We start from the raw sequence: 14,637 nt of genomic DNA, 5'->3' as shown, positions 1-14,637 counted from the left end.
TTAATGAGCAAAAGAAAGAAAGAAGTAAACACACTAATTACATTTGCAAATGACAGTGCATTAGTAGCTATTGCAAACATCACTGAGGACAAAGAAGTAATAGAAGGGAAAACTGAGTGAGAATACAAGATTTGGCCTGAAGAAGCCCAAACTTGTGCTTGAAGCCAAAAGCAGTGTTGTGTGTGGACAGGCCCTGGAGGGGAGACAGGGGCTGGTGGTGTGGGAAGCATTGAGCATTTTTGGAAGGCTGAGACCCAGACCCAGCACCGAGGCTTCAGGAGCAGACAAAGATCGAGTACTAAACTGTAAATGGTTCAGGTGGTGGGAGCAGCAATGGGGCCATCCCTGGGGCTGCACCCCTGCCTGTCCCAACCCACTGGTATTCTGCTGCCTCCAGCTGTGCTTCCGTGGGTCTGGGGAAGAGGATCACAGTAGTGATCATCTCCAGGTGTGCTTCCCCAGGGATGCAGAAGAGGAAGAGGAGGAGACTAGTGATCACTTTCAGGTGTGGTTGCTCAGGGATGAGAAGAGGAAGGGAGCAGGGAGCTGGGAGTTTTCCTGCAGCAGCAGAAATGGGTAAGTGCCTACATGTTTTAGTGTTATTGGGCTGGAGCTGTGGAGGACGATCTGGAAGAGCAATGAGATAAGGCTGAGTGCAGGCCTGCCTCTTAGACAGAAGTCTGCTAAACTTTCATAGGATCCTGAGGGGGTGGGTAGGTGTGTGGCCACTCTGGATGTAATGGGCAGGTGAGGCTGGGTGGAGGCTGAGGGGCAGGAGGGCTCCGGAGGGTGTTGAAGAGTTCACTGTGGTGTGTGTTCCTGCTGCTGTGCTGCTGCTTGTGGCTGTGTGGAAGTTAAGCTATGACTCCCTTGGGGCTGTGTGAGTCATGGCTGTGGCCATGGGTATTGCGTGCTGGCAACCTGCGCTGCCTTGTTGTCTTTACCGTGGTGGACACTATGCTGGGAGCAGTTCCAGCTCATGCCAGTCATGGGGGTGACGCTCACTGTAGCATGACTTGTGCATGGGCTACCGAATCATGACGTGGCATCAGTTTGTGTTAGGGCATGTAGCAGTGGACGTGGTGGTGGCGTTAAGGGGGCAGAGAGGCAGCTCTGGGGCTGCCCCCACGCGTGTGGGTTGGAGCAGGGTTTGCATGTGCATTCCCTGGAAATGGCCTGCTTTAAAGCTGGTGTGTGTGGTGCACATGGCATGGTGGGAGCCTGCTGCTCTCATGGCGTGTGACCATGGGTCCTGGCAAGGTGTTGAGGGCCTAGGCATCATCTGTTGCATGTCAGTGGGCTTCTCTGGGCCTGGGTTGCAGGAGGTATGTTTTCCATCCCAAACCATCATTTTGAGAGACTTTCTGAGCATCCTTGGCAGGTCTCTGCTGGCCCAAGTCATTCTGAAGTTCCGTGAGCAAGTCGGGAGCTGCCTCCAAGGAGAAAGCCACCAGTGGAGGCCGCCTCGTGCTCCAGTGTGGCAGAGGGTGAAGACTTGCCATGAGAAGATCTCCTTCCCTCCCTCTCCCACGCGCTCCCTGCGGCCCCAGCTCAGAGCCACCGGTGTGAATTGAACTTGGCTGTGGTGTTGCCTGTGCCTGGGTTGGCACTGCTTGGGGCACCGGTGGTGTGTGCGGCCCCGCGCTGGGGAGAGGCGGCCGTTGCGTTGCCCACAGCCCGGCTCCTCAGCACCTTGTGTGTTGGGTGGTTAACTCGATGGCCCTGCTCTGGTGACCTGTAGCATCCAAAGCATTGGCAGGAACAACATAGATCCATTTTTAGTGGTGTGAATTAGCAAAACAGGTTTATTTTTTTTTCCAGTTGTAGAATTGTTCTAATGTGTATGTATTTTTTTTTTTTGATTAGCTGTGGCTTAAAAAAGACTTCATCTTTAAAAATCCAATTTTACAAACAGTTAGTCTTTAGTGTGGACTGTTGCTTTTTAGTAATTTGGGGGAAAATAATGGCTGATATATTTAATTTTCAGATGTAGCTACTGCATGTTTAAAGCATTTTTTTATATATAATTTTATTGTCAACAATAAGGGTTGAGCGCTGTAGAGATCCTGCTCTTGCAAGCTTGTAAGATTAAAATCATGGTATTTCTGAAGGGGCTGTTAAAGTGTCTATGGAGTTATCTCCTACTGCATGGTTCTGAACTAATTTGATTAATATATACTTTAAATATCAGCACAGTGGTTGGTTTTCCAACAAGGCAGAAAGCTCCAAATCTAACACTAGTATTATTGCAGACCCAGGAAGAATTAACCCTGCTTACTTTTCATCTTTTTTTTTTTTTTTTTTTTTTAAATATAGCTAAAGAGCCAAGATTCTCAATCTGTGTAATGCAACTTGAAATGAGTGGGTAATCAGCTACAGTAAGACTTGCCGTAGCTACATGGTCTGGGTACCTAGATCTTGCCTCTCTGCAGGACCGTCTTTCTCTGCTCCTTTTATATCTGTATCTCTCTCCCTTATATGAGTTAGTGTGTGTTTAAGCTGTGAATAATGGTTGAGCTCCCTTCTGCCTATGCAATACTGTGTGCCTTTAAAATAGATCCATATTCTATATGGGGTAAATAGCATTATCCAGTTGATATGCTTTAAGGTTAATGAACCAGAGTCTACCATCTGAGAAGCCAGATAACAAGACGTGTGTTTCTCCACTGGTTTTTTTTGATACATTAATTAATGAAAACTAAGACTCCTTTGAGAGGGAAATATACTGTAATTCCTAGCTGGCTTCAGGAATTGTCTTCACTATTACTCCTTAATACTTGTTAATATGCATAGGAGAACAAGTCTCTCATCAATCCGTAGAATACTTTTAGGTGCATCAGAGGTGTGTGGGTGAAATGCAATGTCTCAGCATCTTGGAGGGGAGCAGCCAGCTCATGGCAAAGCAGGAGAGATCCAAACTCTTCTTGGTTTCTCTGGCTCCTTCCTTCCTGCTTTTCTGTGTGCTGATAACCTACCTGCTGTGCACTTGTTAGGGCAGAGCCTTAGGCCAGTCCGATTTGCATGGTATCTTAATTGCACACGGAAAGCTAAATCCCTGCCCATCCAGGTGGAGATGGAGAAGCAGGTGGGAGCTGGAGGGCTGGGCAATTGAGGATGAGAGGGTAGAAGGAAGAGTGGCTGCTCCTGGCATGGGTGCACTGTCCAGCCCTACTGGGGCACTGATTCTGTGGCATCTTTTGGTGACTGCAAGGGGATTTCCAATGCCACTTGGTCCTTTTTGCAGTTACAGAACTGTGGGCTTTGCTCTTCTAAATCTGGAAGCTGGATTCTCCCCAGTTCACATTTTCATAGTTGCTTACGGACTTCTGCCAATTTCAAACATGAAACAGTTGTAAAACTGGCTTAGGAATCATGAGATTAAGTGAAGAGATAGAAAATAACTTTCTTCTGGCTTTTTGATCCTTTAGGGTATATTGGCTGCATCCTAAAGTTTCCCTTGCAACTCCCAGCTGGATGACAATGGCTTCAAAATAAAAGCAGACTTGGGTCTCAGGTAGGCTAAGGCTGTGAGCGGTCCCTGAAGCTTGGGACCTGGCAGCATTTATTACTTTGGAGAGGGAGCAAAAAGATGTCCTTGGTTTATATGAATGCAGGATAATCTGCATGCTTGCTTCTTAATAAGTGGCTACTTCAGCATGTCACAACACAAAATCAGTTGTGGGGGAAAACTTTCTTCAGCTTCTTGTGTGCTTTTCCAGTCCAAAAATCTTTCTAACATGCTATGCTCCTTCATTGATGGTGTCCCAGTTCAGAGGCTTTTTAATCTGGGGCATGTTCCAGCAGTACCTGAAATACTCTTTGGTGTAGGCATTGCCCTGTAGCGTTGCATTCTGAGTTGCAAGTTATTCCCTTCAGAGCCCAGGTACTGAGGGTTATTACATCTTCAAAGGCCTACAAAAACAGAGGAAAAAAGTAATTGGTTGGTTGCTCTGAATCTCTAGGTGGGATTATGGGAGGAGGCGGGGGGAAGGTTTTTTACTTAATTTTCTATCTGTGTTTGGAACTGTTGGCATGAATGTAACCTCTGTGGTGTATCTGCAAGCTTCCCAAACACAAGCAACTGAGCAGTACTACAACACATCCCCAGTGTTCTTATCCCTAGTGAACATGACAAACTTTGCTTGTCTCTCACTCTAGCCTTGCTAACTCTTCCTGTTCACCTCTGTTCTTCCTTTTTTTAATTTTCTATATTTGTCATTCTCCTTTGGCAAGGACTTCACCCGTTGGAAGGCTATCATAGTTTCCCCAGGTTCTTGACAATGACCATATGCAAAGCTTTTATTTATTTATTTATTTCGGTCTTGTGTATTTTTGTGTGCGCCTTTTCTCTTTTCCCTCTGCTGTCTTCCAAGGCTTCAACACTCCAGGTTGAAGCTCTGAAACCATCATAACAACTAAATCCTTATGGTTTGATGCCTTAAAGGTCTTGCTTGAGTTATCTTAATCATCTCACTGAGCCAGGTAGTCTTTAATCTTTTCCTTTGTTTTGCCCGAGTCATGAGCACCTGGTCTTTAGTCTATGGGGCTTTCAAGGTTTCTTCCTGCCCACCATATAGGATACCCATCTTGGGTGCCTCAGTTCTTGAAGCATCAGAGGAGAGTTGTAACAGCAAATGCTTGTGAAAGCTGCCGCTCAGCCTATAGAGGGGAGCATCAAAGTCCATCATACACGTCCTCTGTGGCTCTGAAATGTCACTCCTTTTGTCACAGTGCTTGACCAACTGTTTCAACCCAAAACATGGGTTCAACAACCAAAACATGAATTTCTTTCCATGGGTTTTATCTGCTCTGTGGCTATGCTGAGGCAGAATCACTTTCTGGTCTTTGATAACTGATTTAGCAAATTGAGTTTCTGAATAACTTGTCTGGGAGATAGAGATTTGTGTATTTCCAAACCACATCAGTCTTACTGGAATTTAACATTAGAAGAAATCAATTCATCGTTTAATCCAGAGAATTGTGTCTACTAAGATCTAATCTACAACTCTAGATGGAGAAGAACAAGGAAATCAAGCTTAAATATTCTCCTTGTTCTGACAGAGCCACGCCAGACCTTTGCTAACTTACCATCAAAAGGAAACATATTCCTTCAGGGCGTAAAGCTGGCCTGTTCTTCCAGCGAGTCCTTTATTGACTGAAGCTGGAGCAGGACTAAGCTCTAAGGCTGCAAAGCTGATCTCTGCATTTGATGATATTGACAGAATCTTTGAATAAATAAAAGACAACATAGGTACTTTGATAAAAACACGACTGGCCTGTTTCCAAACAGTCTTCCTGTGTGTTTTGGACCTGAGCATGCCTTAGACCTGAGGAGGTGATTCCTCAAGAAACAGCAACTTCAAGGTATTCTTTGATGCTCTTCAGCTGTTGGAATCCAAAGCCCTTTTTAAAGCGGCAAATATGTACAGATTGGATCTCTTGCTACATAAGAAAACACTGATCCATTAGTTCAGACAGTGGAACTGGAAGTAACATACAACTTTCTGGCTTCTGACTTCCATTAAATATGGCCAAATTGTATTAGATCATCATCTATAATTAGGCCAATTTTTCCTAATCTTTGTTGAAATGGTTTCAGTCTGGTTTACAAATGAACAGTGTTCTTCCACACACTGGAAGTTTTCCACTGTCCAGTGATACATGAATCAATCCAATGGTAAGTTAATGTATAGCATATGCTTTATATTTAGGTAGTTTTAGTCTTAAATGATTATCTGCAGGCTTTCTGTTCCTCCCCGTGCGCACCATGTGTGTGGTGCGAGCGTTTGTGTGGTAATGCAGCCATTAGAACTTTTTAATGCCCTTGTGAACCTCCGCAGCAAGGTCCCCAGGACCTGAAGATTGCTTAATGCACCCGTATTTAGGCTAATTATTAGTACTCAACAGAAGCTGCTGGGTAACGATGGCTTTCATTACACCGTGGTAGCTGAGTAAGCCCCAGACGTGTGCAATATTAGATTGCAGAGCTCTACTTAACACCAGTGTTTTTTCATACAGGAGATATTCTTTCTCATACCTAAGTATTATCATAAAGAACACTTGTATTTCAGGTCACTTTAAATACTAAATCCTTTCAGCAGTGACACAGATCTCTTGTGATACTATTCTTCAATCAGTCTTAATTACTACTCATAGAGTCCAATTTCAAGGTCTCCTTAGGTGTTGGTATTAGCTAATATTTCAGTAAGTAAGGAGAAAGATAAAGCTGTCAGTCTCGTTCGCCTTTCAAGCCCGAATTTCTCTTTTCCCCACAGAATGCAGTAGGGCTAAAACCTTCTTGTTTAGCTTGGGGCAAAACACACCCTGCAAAAGCAGAGAAATAATCTAATTTTTTCAATGAAAATCAGTGCCAGTCAAAGAAGCTTTTATATACTTGCACTTAGGGTACATCAAAAACGTACAAATAGTGGTAACCCTGGCATATCATGTACAAGATTATGAAAGAAAACCACATTAAGGGAGTGTATTCAGAATGTCTTTGAAATAATGAAGGAACTGCAAATGCTGCTTCATTTTAATGTTCTTGAGTCACTGAAAATGAGGAAATTATTGTCATTTTCATTGGCTGAGTTTCTCAGGTTTTAACATATTAATATTAATGCTGTTCAATTGTCTACATTATAAATAGCCTCTCACAATCTGAGTCCCTTTTTTAGCTTTGATACTAAAAACAAAAGTAGCCTGAAAGAGAAGCTGAATGCCAGTGCTACATGTAACTTCATCAAAAAACAGAAAGAAGGTGCTCAAGCACTGGATCTCCTCCTCCTCCCAGGAAAGAGTTAACAAAAGAAATAAAATCAGATATGTGTAGCCTCCAGACGTCCATTAAAGTGCAGAATGCTGTTTTCTATCACAGATTATATGCCAGATGTTCAAACTATCTCTAATCATTGCAGATGTAATGGAGTAGAATGTTGCAGTTTGTGAGTTTACTGGCATTAATTCTGTATACTGCACAAGGGAAAAGATTTTAAATATATAATTATATCTCATTAATACTCAGGTTTTATTTCCTTTCAATGGAACAGGACTTATTAAAGCAACCATTTACCGCATGTTTTCTTTTAGTGTTTGGCCCCAGTATAATCCTGTGTGCATTGTACGTGTAAATATGTGCTAACCTGAGTATCTAGGAACGCATACTACTGTATATAACTCCAGTGGTACAAACGCTGCTGCTTGCATGTGCGAGATGCTTCTATAATGTCGATTGACAAAGACCTTACTTAAACGCTGCTATCTTAACTAAACACTACTTTACCTTTTTTTGTAGAGACCTGTACAAAAATATGTGCTGATGATACTGATTTGCTTATGCTAGAAGAGCATTGTTCGGCTAGGTGAAGTGCTAGTCTGGTTTCTGGCTCTCTAGCTGCTTCGGGCTAGCCCCAGTAGCAGAAGGCAGGCACTAAAATGAGGAAAGCAACTTGCTGAGGGCTGTTCCTGCCCTGTGGGATGATCCGCTGTGCTGGACAGCCGTCCTTGCCTGTCCCCAGGTGGGCTGCGCTGGGGGACAGCCCTTGCTCTTGAACACTCGTGGTCTGCTCCCTCCTCCTCCATAGGCCTGCGAGGGTTTGGTGTGACCTCCCTCCTGGTGACAGTGCAAGGCAGTGCTCGCCCTGCTTCCTTGCTGTGCCAGGAGCAACCATACTTGTTCCTATCTCTATTTAATATTTGTCATGGATCTAAGAAGAGCAGCTTGGAGTTGTTCCTGTGAGGTTTTGCTTCCTGACCTGAGGTTTGTGTGCCTGTTGTTCTGTTACACCTGGGCACGTCTCACCATGTAGTACTCTCAGGTTCAAGGGTGGTGTTTCTGTTCTCTTAGACATAGTCACCCTTTACCCAGCGTGTTTAAATGAGCCACTCAAATATGTTTTAATATGTGGGATATTCAAATATTATTTGGAAGCACAAGAGGAGAAGGTCCAAAGAAGGAAACTCATTTATCTAATCACTAAGCCTTTTTACATATCAGTAACTAAGAACAGTAATTTCTCAGCTACTTCCTTGCAAAGTAAGCAACAATCACAGAATGTAATTTAGGTGTTCGAGTTGTTTGCTATGTAGGTGATTTTTCCAGTGCTCACTGCTGCATGGTGGCCTCTGCAGGTGAGCCATATCATACTGATCACCTTGACTTTGATGGGAATATCTTAAATCTCTGATGTGCAACATAAGGCAAAGGTGTGCTGGATAAGAGGGAAAGTTGAGGTTTATGTAATGAAACACATTTGTGCACAGGCAACAGGTTTGCTGCTGATCCCTTTAACAGGATTTGATATGTGTATGGTACCCTTGATTAAGAAGAAAAGCTGGCGATTTGTTCTACATAGTTGCATATAGGTATTTCTTCTGAACATAGGCGACTGACCAGCTGCACACAAATCAGACTGGTATGGAAAGCTGCCATGCTCCTGCTCAATCACCCAGGGTAAAGAGCTCCATTTAATTGCTGCTCATTCAATAGGTTGGCAATAAATAAGTCACTTTTGGCTATGGTCTCATAGCACTACAACGCTTCCTGGTGCTTGCATACAAGAGGTGGGCCTCCCCGCACATGCACGTGCTTTGCCTTGAAAGAACACTCTCAGGTATTAGATAATTTATATATTTGTGTAATATATATGTTTATATAGTAAAAATAACAGTATATGAGTCTCAGTAGAAAAATCAAGTTTTTTTCACTAAGATTACACATAGCCATTTTTCATTCTGTATATTTTATTGCAAGATGCTTTAATGATATTAAAGGGATGTGCTCCTTGACTGTAGTGGAACAGTTACAGTCTGGCCTATTTTTCTGTTAGATTTCATGTGATGTACATCACACCCTATAGTCCAGCTAATAAAGTAATTAGCAGATGAAATGACAATGTAGCTTATGAATTCAGTAAGTAGCTAAATAGTTAAAAGATGGTAAATGTGATAAATTGAGCTCTGTTCCATGTGGTCCAGAGATGCAGGACATCAACTGGAATTTCTCTTTTCAGAAGTGCACAAGGATTAAGTCAACCAGGTAATTTGCTTCACGAGTGAACAGCACTTCTCATCAGAAAATAAGCAAACAAAAAAGGACACAAAACAAACCTGGCTAGCAATCTCAAGAGCAAGGAGGTCAGGCATGTTCTCTTGGCAAAGACCTGCAGTGTCTGATAAGAAAAGAGAGCAATTTTAAAATCAATGCAATATTTACTGGAATACTGAAAATCATTCCTACTTTATTTAAAGGGATGTTTCATGGGTATCTATAAATAAAGGATTCTTTCCTTGCATGCCAGCCCCTTAGAAACAAGGCAAAGATGCGAGACAGCAAAAAAAGGTCTGACCATATCAGCACACAGTATGATAGACTGCCCCTCCAAATGACACTTTCATTATCAGTAAATTTATGTTCCTATTTCAGTCTGTAATAATGACCATTCACAGCAAAAGCATGGTGGCTGTTAATGGACAGGAGTGGGGATAAAAATTCATTAATTAATGTGGAATTGAAGTATTTCCTCCACACACTTTGAGCAGCCAAGTATTTCACAGCAGATCTTGGCACCCGAGTGCAGGTATAATAATTATACACAATTTTCAGTGATTAAAAGGTTGTAAAGTAATTTTAGATACATCTCAAAATTATTTATCTTATAAATGAGGATAGAGTGAAGATGAGCTGAATCGTAAGTGCTGTTGTGGAGAGCTGAGCCGAAGCGCGCGCGAGGGGAGCGACGTCGGAGCGGTGCCGCCGCGTTCACCGCTCATCGCGTCGTGCCTCCCAACAGCGCGACCAGCAGACGTGTGTGCAGTCTCTTATGTAACAGTAATTTAGGCAGCAGGCGGCTGGTTCTAGTAGTGCATGGCCCTCTTTGGTTGCCTGCACGTGGAGGTGAGGAGAGCAAGCCGTCGGACTGCCCTGTGCCACAGCACGGGCTGTTTTTTGGCTCCCTGCTCTTCTCTTGTCATCTTAAAAATAAATAAGAGTTGCTCTGCTGAACTGGACAGGAATTCCAACTGTCTGCCTCTAGCTGCTATCACTGCCAAGGTCAAAATTCCAGCTTAACCTGGCTGCAAAGTAAGTTTCTCCTTCTCTCTATCCAAGGGACTTGCCCGTTGAGGCACAGGAGCAGATGCCGCGGTACCGTGATTTGTTTGGGTGACAAGGAATCCAAAATTGTTCTTTAAGCTCAACGGCCAGACAGTGACAATGGGTGTCTCCACTCCTGAGTTCAGATATAAACATTTTCTGTATGATACCAGGGTTGTGCTGGACATAAATGGTGTAGGAGTTTCTTTTGGCCTTAAAATCTAGGAATCTATGCCAAGGCTAAATGAACCCCAGCCTTAACCTGAAGGGAGGTGATGGTCAAAACATAGTTGGGAGTTTGAAATGCCCTGCCTGCTTTTTGATAGGTCCCACATTTCAAGACAAGAGGAAAGCATCTTTGACTTCCCATCTTTATTTTCATTTAGTTTTTGCTTGGAAAGTGGGATAAAGAAGCTAATGATTCATTAACTAATTCAAAAAAAATAAAACAGCCTCTGTTTAGAGAAAAACCCTTTTGTTTGAAGTTGACTATAAAAATAGCCAGTTTTAAAACACATTTTACAAAAGAGGAATGTGCTAAAATTGTCTTTTAAGTACAGTCAAACAAAATTGTTACTACCATCTATTCTACGTATGTCTAATGAAAACCAGCTAGCCTTGCTCGTCTCGGATTAAGCATAATTATACAAATGAAATCCAGGAAAGTATATGATAAGGATCGAAATGTAACGAGATATCGGGCATGTTGTACTGTTTCTGAATCGCATGTTTTCCACTGGATAGAAATGCAATGTTTTGGAAATTTCTTCTGGTGTGACTGTGTTATTAGTACTATAAAAGTGGTGGAGGCTGTAAAGCTGGTATTCTCCCAGTGAACTAGAGCACTTATTTCTGTCACCTTAGAAGGGTCAGCTTGCTTCTGAGCCAGACTGGCCAGCAGTTGAATGTGTTAAAAATACAAAATGAGGCTTAAGAGCAAGAAGAAAATAATTCTAAAATGCCCTGTGTCCAGCTATACTCAGTCTCTCTTCCCTAAGACCTGCAGATTACTCTGAATGGAGGGGGAGGTTGAATTTTTGGGGGCATTGTATTGATCTTTCCAGCAATCCATGTATCTTACTGTGAAGCTACTGAGAGAAGCCTTAGCTGATCGCTGGGAAGTTTTGTGGTGTGAAGAAGTGCAGACTTTGAGCATGGAGCTCTAGGGAGTGCGACAGGGCCTAGCCCCATCAGTAATTTCCACCAAAACACACTTTTGATGGAATTTATGTTGTTATTCGTCCTAGAAACTGGAGACTGAAGGATGATTTTTATAACTAGTATCTGTTTATAACATTATTTGTGTTCTTAAAAGAGCACTACCCCCCTGCAAAACACATGCTTTTTTAGGAAGTCTGGTAGATTCAACTGCATATATAATGATAAAGAAAACCACAAGAACAGAGATAGTTTACTCATTTAAAAGCTGAAGACACTTGTTTCTGTGTTGTAGACATACAAATTAAAAGGACAGGTGAACTCCCCAAAATCATCTGTTCATGTCAACAAAGTTGAGTTCTTCCTGTGGTTGATTTTCATCAGTGTCAAGTACTAAAAATGGCTTTAGAAATTGAATCCATCAGTCACTTAAAAACCTTTGTCTTGCACTCTAGAGTGGAAGGTATCACTCGTGCTTGCAAAGGCACATGCCTGTCGTGTGGAGTCCAACAGGATGCTTCGTGCCATGTAAATGAAGGTGAAGCCAAGGTATCCAGCCAGTATCTCCTGCTGACATAATGAATGCTGGTAAGAAGCATTCCTGTTCCAAAAGGCACATTAGTGTGATGCTGACCACAGGTCAGCAAGCCCTTCCACTCTGGCTCTCTGTCATGCTTTGTTTTGTTAGCTGCAAAGACTTGAGGCCGATACCTGCCCAAAGATCTACATGTTTGAAGGAGGATGCAGGCACGTAGGTCAGAAATGGAGTTTTGCAAAAACTTCCTCCTTGGGAAGAATCCTAGAATGTATTGGATATTTCCTAAATCTTTTATGGAAAATAGAAGCAAGCACCATTACCCCAGAACATTGTATGTTTTGCTGTCAGAGCATGCTCTGGAGAGGTAGGAGATAATGTTTTCAGACTATGTCAGACATCTAAGGAACTGGTTTATGGTGTCCTGTGTGTTTTGCATGTGTGTTCTGAGGATAAAGCTATTGAACAGAAAAGGTGTTGGTGGAGAGGGGCTTGGTTGTGTTTGGAAGGAGGTTTGCCCTTTCCCATTGCTCTCCATCCTCATTTTGAAGCTGAAGTGGAGCCCAGCTGCCCAGGAGAAGCTGCTGGGAGGAGCACTGATGGTGCCTGGGGTCAGATCCTCCAGAGCACTTGCTCCTCGTTTGCCAGTCCTGGGCAGCCACTTTTCCTGATCTCAGACAGGACAAGTGGGCCATCCAACCAAGGAGTCCTTGTAGTGAAGGAAGAAGTCATGAGCTTCTGTCCAGAGCGTGGCCACCATCCCCTTGGGCGTCTGGATTTGGTGCTGGGGTCACGAGACGTATTGATTAACTGACTTAGGTGACTCGGTGGTTGCCTTTAATCCGACTGTTCATGTCACCAAAAGGCATGCAAATAATAGAGCCAGAAACTCTCAAATGCTTCTGCATAAGTGGGATGTGCGAATGTACCTAAGGAGGTAGCATAAAAAACTTATTTGCGCAAAGTCTACAGGGAAAATGTGTGTAGATCTGAAAAAAAACTTTCAGATGCCTTTTTGTCTTGAGAAGGGGACCGTCACCACTTGGCCAATGAAATGGGCAGCGAGGGAAAGCTCCCCATAGCTGAGAACATGAGCTGCTCCTCACGGAGCACTGCTCTCTAGCTGGGAGCTGCAATCGTTCGTGTCCTTTGCAGACTGGCACAGAGGGAAACTTGTAACATGCCTGCGAGTGGCTTAAAGAACATCACTCATTTAGTTCCAAAATTGCCTCTGCTCTCACTCCCCTCATTTTTACTGTTGAAATATTATTTACATCATAAATAAGGTGAGGTTACAGATGGGAGCTTTTATTAAAGGAACGATTTCAGAGGCATTCCAAATATCCTTTCTCATACTTTGTGTGTACCTCATTTTGTGTCTTTGTCACTCATTTGCATGTTGAGAACTCTTTGGGCATAAAATTAACTCATAAATATTTCTTTATTTGGCTTTATTTTATTCATTGACTTCCAAAAAGAAAGCAATAGAGTCAATTCAATAAAGACCAATGATGTTCAGGATAAAATAGATGCGGTTAGAGCAGGTGCCTGATTGTTGCTGAGGATAATCGAAACTCCCATTCACTCTATCCCAAAATATAAACAGGCAAAATCTCAGTGGGAGATCTTGTTTTTAGCACAATTCTGTAAAGCACTGAGGTTCTTCAGGAGCAATAAGAACTTACAAGGCCATCACACTGAGCTGAAACTTTTTTTTTTTTTTTAAACTTAGCTGTTTAGCTGTAACAGCACTTCACTTATATGCAGTGCCACTGCATTTCATCCAGTTGTGTCCTGATTCTATGACTGTTTATGCATGTGCTTAATTTTGTACAATTTACTGATTCAGTAAAATTTTTCACTTGATTAAAATTAAGCATATGAATGTTACATGTCTGGGATTCTAATCATCTTTCCCGGTTGCTTGTTTTCCTTTTTTGTTATTTCTTTCCTTCTTTCTTTCAACTGTGAAGAGAGGAAGGCAAAGGAAAACTGTGTCTGTAAATGGAGTTCAGAAGTAAGTAGTGGTATCTGACATGCCTTTTATTTTATTAAAATAATAACAAAATAAGTCAACACTTTTTAAACTGCTTAAGGATTTAAAAGCTTCAGGACATGAGGAGACGGCTGCCTCAGACTGGTGCTCCAAGGATTTAGAGCCTGCCTCAGATCCTATTGGAATCAATAGAGGCAGTTTAACCGATTTCACTGGGCTTTGGAACAGGTCCTTACAGCAGATGAGAGTCTTAAATGCTTTAAAGAATTAAGGTTCTTTAAGCTTCCAGATATTAAGTGCTTTAAGATCTCACTGCATGCTTTTAGGTATTGTGGTATAAACTCAGGCTAGCATCAGATGTCCTTTCCTGCACTGGCAGAGCCTTTAGCACGTTTGTTGGGGCAGCTCTAACTATACACTCTTCTAGAGAGAAGCCTGTGCACAGCACGTCTTTTCCCTTGCATATGTAAACCCCTGATATCGCCTCAAAGCCTGCCTCTAGTCACAAAATAAAGATGTTCTATGTTTTTGGTGACCCTCATAGAGTATAAGAGGACCCTTTTAGAGCCTTTGATTACATGCTCTTTTTCCCTGTCTGGGTAATTGTTGAGGAGTGAGTCAGAAAGATGTTCTAATTAATTAGCTATAGTATTTTAGGAGTCTACATTCTGGTAAAGTATGGACTAGAATCCAGATTTCCCACTTATCTGCCTTAAACACTCTGACCCTATCCTGAACTTCACACTTGCTGTACGAGTGTTTGTTTATGTTGGAATTTGCTATAGGAGGCCTTATTAGCCAATGGTCAAGACTTTATTTTTAAATGGATCCTCAAGGAGAGGGTTGATGAGTCTT

The sequence above is a fragment of the Tinamus guttatus genome, unplaced genomic scaffold, assembly GCF_059628265.1.
Source record: "Tinamus guttatus ecotype Peru unplaced genomic scaffold, ASM5962826v1 Tinamus_guttatus_pri_ptg000674l, whole genome shotgun sequence".
Taxonomy (NCBI): Eukaryota; Metazoa; Chordata; class Aves; order Tinamiformes; family Tinamidae; genus Tinamus; species Tinamus guttatus.
Note: the sequence above shows the minus strand (reverse complement) of the source record.